The sequence below is a fragment of the Zonotrichia albicollis genome, chromosome 31 (genome assembly GCF_047830755.1).
Source record: "Zonotrichia albicollis isolate bZonAlb1 chromosome 31, bZonAlb1.hap1, whole genome shotgun sequence".
NCBI lineage: Eukaryota > Metazoa > Chordata > Aves > Passeriformes > Passerellidae > Zonotrichia > Zonotrichia albicollis.
In genome coordinates, this window is record NC_133849.1 from 1110874 (window position 1) to 1118322 (window position 7449).

The window sequence follows — 7449 nt, forward strand, 5'->3', positions numbered from 1 at the left end:
ACCCCAATTCCCCACACGCCACACACATGTACCTATCCTACTGGTGCCCAGCCTCAAACCCAGGAAAAAGCTACTGCAATCACCCAGGGTGGGGATATTGTGGGCACTGGGGCTGCGAAACCATTGTTACAGATTCCATACCATCAGGGCCTGGGTGGGATCCACAAGAGCCCGACAAATTCGTACAGTTCGCCTGAGCACCCAGCGGCTGCAAAACACCCGTCTTCCTCCAGGGAAGCTTTTGTCGCAATCACCATAAAATCCCAAAAATTCGGAAATGCACTAGCTATAACATGACAGTCTTGCAGCCACATCACCCCAGTTGGGCCATAGGCCGAACGTGGACAGTAGTCCTTCAAGGGTCAAAAGAAAGAGTAAATGTGCGAATTATCAGGCTACAACTGTCAGCGCCCCGAGCGGTCAGACCAAACAAAGTGATTAAAAGCGTGCCGAAAGGGAAAAATGCAACCTTACCCTAAAACCCTACCCACTAGAGTCGGCAAAGTCCCAACCGGCCATGCGGAAGCCTTTCAGACAGACCGCGCCGCCAGGTCGGACTCAGACCCAATCCTTCATATGTTAGAAGCTACCTTTATATCCCTGAATGAATCCAACCCTAACCTAACCGAATCCTGCTGGCTTTGCTACGATGTCAAACTTCCCTTTTATGAAGGAATCTCTTTAAACACTCCCTTCAGTTACTCCACAGCCGATGCCCCTCACCAGTGCAGATGGGAAACCCCTCGCAAAGGAATCACCCTGAGTCAAGTCACAGGCCAGGGCAGATGCTTTGGCAATGCAACACTAGCTAGGCGGAGAGGCAACGTCTGCACCAAAGTTGTCAAGCCTAACAGGAAAAACAATAAGTGGGTAGTCCCATCTGCACCGGGGATGTGGGTTTGCCAGCGATCTGGAGTGAGTCCCTGTGTGTCCCTTGCCAAATTTGATGACTCTAACGACTTTTGTGTCCAAGTTCTGATTGTTCCTAGGGTCCTGTACCATTCAGACGAAGAAGTGTACCACCTTTTTGAGGAACCCAGCCGGCTCCACAAAAGAGAAATAATAACAGGTGTAACGATTGCGATGTTGCTCGGTTTAGAAGCAGCAGGAACGGCAACGGGTGTCTCAGCCCTAGCGACACAGCACCAAGGACTGTCCCGGCTGCAAATGTCCATTGATGAGGACCTGCAAAGGATCGAGAAATCCATCTCCTTCCTGGAGAAGTCAGTCTCTTCTCTCTCGGAAGTGGTCTTGCAGAACAGGCGAGGTCTGACCTCCTGTTCATGCAGCAAGGGGGCCTGTGTGCCGCCTTGAGAGAGGAGTGCTGCTTCTATGCAGACCACACAGGAGTCGTGAGAGACTCCATGGCAGAACTCAGAAACAGACTGGCTCAGAGGCAGAAGGACAGGGAAGCCCAGCAGGGCTGGTTCGAGTCCTGGTTCAATCAATCACCATGGCTAACCACTCTGATTTCTACCCTAATAGGTCCACTGGCATTGCTGCTTCTAGCGGTTACCTTCGGACCTTGCCTGCTGAACAAGCTGGTCTCATTCATTCAGACCCGCGTGGAACGGGCCAACATCCTGTTCATTGGGCGGCGAATCCAACCAGGGAACACTGCCAGCCACAAGTCCTGAACTTGACTGGCGAAAACTTACTCAGATTTACCAAACCCCCTTTTCCTTATCGAACTACAACCTTATACCTCATTTCAGTATATGACTACCTCATTCATTTGTGAAAAAGGGGGGGGAGATGTAGCAGATAGGGCCTGGCGTTCGGAAGATCTCGTGATGTTACGGGAAGACAGGGCCCCTGTTCCCTTAGATAAGAAAATTAACATAGGAATGCAGCCCCCTGAACCAGATGCCAGTAACTTTCCATTTGCCCAGTAACTTTCCACCCCATACTAACCATAGATGGTAAAGACAGACCCTCGCCTGACGTAGAAGCCCCTTAGACTATAAAACCCCACGAGAAGAGAGAATAAAGGCCTTTGACCGTCCACCAAATTGGTGTAAGCGTGTTTCTTAGGCCTGAGCGGCCCTGGGGAAATGGGCCGCCGTGCTGTTTCTTGAAACCAGGTCGCCAGCCTTCTATCAGAAGGCAACAGTATTAGACATATAACTTAATAGGATAAAGTAGTTAAGAAATTTAAAAGCACTTATAGATGAAGGACAGGAACGATTGTATTAAGAATGAGAATGTTAATTTTGTTGATGGTTGTGATTGTTGCTTTGTGTTTCCCCTGTCTGCTTGGATTTTTGCAAAGGGCCCTGCAAAAATCCACAGCAGCTGTATTTACAGTTCAGAAACAAAAAGGAGGAATTTTGGGAGGATCTATCAATGGGCCTGTTAGCTAAAGGAGTGAGAAGAAAGCTGAGAAGCAAGAAGGAGCTGATAAGGAGCTCTCTCCAAGGCTGTAACTAAGGAGACCAAGAGAAGTGAGGAACTGAAGAAAGAACTTTGCAGCTGGACGAAGTAATTTTAGAAAGTCAGTTGAAGTCACTGTAACTTTTCACCAATGATGTTACGTTGATTTATTGTGGCCAATAGTTAGGGTAGAAGAAGTAGAAACAATTAGAAAGCGTATAAAAGTTCAGCCATGTTCGATAATAAGGAGTTGCCATCTGAGACTGTTTGTAATGTCTGCTTTGTGTCTTGACCGCCTCAACAGTGACACCTTTGCAGCTTTGAGGACTATGCCAGGGGACTCCTGAATGTACTTCAGGGTTAGGAAATCTGGGCATTTAAAAAAGTAATGTTTTGGAAAGGAGAGGCCAGATCCAAAGCTCCCAGTATTTGCCGTCAGTGCCGTAATGGAAGGCATTATGCTAATGAACAATGTTCCAAGTCATGGATTTTAAGAGCTTTTGATATTGGGAAACAGAAGCTGAGGCACAGGGTGGCACCGCACACAGACACAAATGCCCCAGCCGATGCCTCAGCGCAGACCACAGCAAGTCCCAGCCCAGCCGCCACAAGCAGCCTTTGCCTGACCATTGCCAATTTACAAACATCCACAGCAGGGAGCGCCGGACTGGACCTGGCCATCTCCATCACAGTAACGTTACTTGAGTCATCTGTTCATTTGCTTCCCACAGAAATTTTCAGACTGCCTGGGCAGCGTATGCATGCATTGTTTACAGATTGGTCATCCACCTCTTTGATGGGACTTTTTGTTCTCCCTGGGGTTATAGACTCTGACCCTGATAATGAGAATATGATCATGGCCTGGACACTCCAAATGCCTTTCACTGTTCCCCAAGGAAATTGAAAAGTTTAATTGTTTTTATTTCCCCAAACCATGAGCATACTTTTCACAGATTTAACACGAAAAAGGGAATTTGGCTCTACTGCAACACCCCAAGTATGCTGGGTAAAACCTATATTAGAACAATGCCCCACATGCTGGTGCACTCTGACATCAAAAGGACAAAAGATAACACCTGACAGCCTCATAGACACAGGGGTTGAAGTTACAGTTATCTCTCAAGCCAAATGGCCCTCACAGAGGTCCCTTGCTGAAGTGATCCAGGCATTTGCAGGCATTGGAGGAAGCAGCTGCAGCTGTCAAAGCCACCACTTGATACAGATCAAAGGCCCCGAGGGACAGTGTGCCTCAGTCATACTGTTTGTATTACCAATGCCAATGGTACTGTGGTGGGGGATGTTCTCTCCCAGTGGGGCTTTGGAATTCAATCAGATTTTTTATGGGGGCCATTGGAGCGTGACACTTTAAAACTAACCTGGAAAAGAGAGAAACCAGTTTGGGTGGATCAATGGCCCCTACCATTGCAAAAACTTCATGTATTAACAGTGTTGCTCCAACAACACCTCCAGAAAGAGCATATTGTCCCTTCCACTCATCCTTTGAATTCTCCCATGTTTGTTATCAAAAAACAAACTGGCAAATGGCATTTACTCCATGATTTTCGATAAATGTAGCTGTGGAGAGCACGGAGGCCTTACAGCCTGGTCTCCCATCCCCTACCATGATCCCTGAAATTGGCACTAGACTGTTACTAATTTAAAAGATTGGTTTTTTGATACTCCTTTGCATCCTGATGATGCTCCTAAATTTTCCTTTTCATTTCCAACCACAAACATGCAGGTGGCCTCACAGCGATATCACTGGATAGTTTTAACAAAGGGCATGAAAAACAGCTGTACTATTTGCCAGTGGTGTATTGCTAGGTCCTCAATTCTGTTCATCAACAAATGCCCAATGTTCTTTTCTTCCATTTTATGGATGATATTCTTGTAGCAGCTGAACAACAGGAAGTCACGGAGAAAGCCCAAGTTAGCCCTTGTCACCAAAGCTGTAAATCAGGCAGGGCTTTGCATAGCTCCCAAAAAGGTACATAAACATCATCTGTGGAGGTATTTGGGGTAGTGCGTTGGAGTCTATTCAATTTCTCCCCTAGCTCTGATAATTCAAATATTTGCACCTTACATGATGCACAAAAACTTTTGCGAACAATCAACTGGGTGCACTCCGTTTTAGGGATTTCAAATACAAAGCTAAAAGTCCTTTGCTTGAATGGTTAAAAGGAGATTCAGATCTTTTATCACCTAGACAACTTACATTTCAAGTTCAGCAGGCACTGCAATGCCCAACTGATGCCATAGTAAGCCAACAAGCTGCACGCTGGGTACCTTGAGGAAAGTGAAGGGAGACGATCACATCCTGATTGATGAGCATCGATCTCCGATTTATTGATCCAGCTTACACACTTTTATAGTAGTGTTAATTAAGCTCATACATATTGCAAAACCTGAGCTCATCATTGGTTACAGATTACACACCAGCCCCTCCTTTGTTGTCAATACCTGTGGTTTCTTGTTGAGGCTAATACTTGTTTTTCTCATCCTGCTGTTGACTTGTTATTGAGCACCCTTTCAAGGACTCCATGTTTTTCACCATGCCTTTCTCATCACTTAGCCAAGGACACGATATTTACTTTTTAAGGAAAAAGCCTGAGAACTTGCTGCTTACAGCTGCCTTTTACTTTTTAACCAGCTGTATGCGATCATGGCCTTTCTATAAGCCATGTCTGAACAAAATTCTCCAACAGTACCTGATCTGCCTTTTTTAAAAATAACCTTGCATCCAGCAAAACAGCCTCATGCCTTGATGTTTCAATGGGACTCCAAGGCACCAGACTCTTTGTTTATCACTGAATGGATTTATTTACCGCACCAAATGACTAATACCATTAGTAACCAACATGAAATGATGGCCCAACTGGTTGTTCAGGCCTGACAGAGACTCATTTCTCTTGCAGGAGGGGAATTTTCCACTATTTTCCTACCTGTAGGGTAGCCCTTGCTGAATTCAGTGGACAAATCTCAATACATCCTCCAAAACATGAGCTGTTTTGACATCTTTCAAAAGCCTTTTTAAGCTTTTATATTTTTTTTCAATTGACAGAGAAAACCAACTTCAAGGCTTAGCAGTATACACAGATGGTTCTGGTCACTCTCAGAAATCTGTGGTAGTATGGAGAGACACCTCTTCTAGTGCCTGGAGAGCAGATGTATCCACAGCTCAGGGGTCCCCCCAAATTGTTGAACTTGCTGCTGTTGTCAGAGCTTTTCAAAAGTTTTCTGTTCCTTTAATCTGGTTACAGATTCAGCTGAAGTTGTAGGAATTGTGATGAGAGCTGAAGCATCAGTTTTGAAGGAGGTTGAAAATTGACAACTTTTTTATTGGTTGCAGCTCCTCATTTTTTCCTTAGAAAACATAACATTTCCTTATTTTGTTAAGCATATTTGATTGCATACAGAACTTCCCAGATTTTTAGCTGAAGGGAACAGGCAAGCTGACCTTTTAACAATGCCTGTATCAGAATCTGTTCTACCTAATAAGATAGAACAGGCTAAATTGAGCCATTCCATTTTTTCACCAAAATGGTGTCACTTTGATATGGCACTTTGGCATTAGTAAAGCCCAAACTTCAAGAATTATTGCTGTTTGTCTTGATTACCAAAAGTATTCTTTTCTCTCTATTGTAGGAAGTATTAATCCCAGAGGGTTTCAGAGCCTTCAAGTCTGGCATCAGATATTACGCATTTTTCTGCATTTGGGCATTTAAAATACATTAATTCCTCTTTTGATACCTTTTCTGGTGCTCTTTTTGCATCTGCCCATTCAGGGAAAACAGCTTAAGATGTATCTAGACACGCTGCTGCTTTTGCAATGCTTGGTATACCATCTGAAGTAAAGACAGGCGATGGCCCAGCTCATACTTCCTGTCAAGCTGCTATCTTTTTTGTCTTATGGGGAATTCTTGTATTTGTGGGGTTCCCAGACCAAGGAAGGAATGATGAATCTGACTCCATGTTCTTAGAAGGCTAATTTATTATTTTATTATATTTTACTATATAAAAGAATGGTATACTAACACTATATTAAACTACACTAAAGAATACAGAAAGGAGACTTACAGAAGGCTAAAAGATACTAATGAAAAACACATGACTCCTTCCAGAGTTCTGACACAGCTTGACTGTGATTGGTCATTAAGTCAAAACAATTCACATGAAACCAAGGAAACAATCAGCTGTTGGATAAACAATCTCCAAATACATTCCAAAGCAACAAAACACAGAAGAAGCAACGAGATAATATCGTTTTCCTTTTTCTCTGAGGCTTCTCAGCTTCCCAGGAGAAGAATCCTGGGCCAAGGGATTTTTCCAGAAAATATGACTTCCACAGGGAATTATGCGCAAAACATGTATTGCTCATTGCTCATTCCCCAACAGGCCAATCTGTCACTGAACGGGCTCATGGCTCCCTCGAACGTCTCTTGGTACAATAGAAAGGGAGGGCCAGAGATATCACCCCTGACAAGAGACTGCAGAAAGCCCTTCATGTTTTAAAATTTTTGAATTGTTATTTGATGGACCCCAACCCACCGATTGTTCGACATTTTAATTGTAATTCACAATTGCAACAAAAGGGAAAAAATCTTTGCCTTAATGAAGGATCCAGAATCTGGTAAGATATTGGGGGCCTGATCCTTAGTTCACATGGTGTCACCATTGAGTCAGGAACAGGAGTCAGGTGACACATGAAGTCTAACTCTCTTCAGGAGACTAATAATAATTTTATTAGAAACCCGTTCCTTTTTATACACTGCTCTGAAACAGGTGGACCTGATTGGTCATTTAATCAACACACTTCACATGATTGGCTACTTAAGGAAACACACTTTAGTAAACCTCTTATGAGAAAACAACTGTTCAAAACACCAGCTGCAACATTGTTTTAATTCTTTCTCTTAGACTTCTCAAAACTCCCCAGAACAATTCCTGGGAAAGTTTATCTGGCTTTCTCTCTCTTACCAGGCTGCCAGTATCCACAACCTGGGGTAGAGGTTTTGCTTGTGTCTCCATAGAGAATGGTCCCAAGTGAATTCCGTCAAAGAATGTGACGCCGTTTTG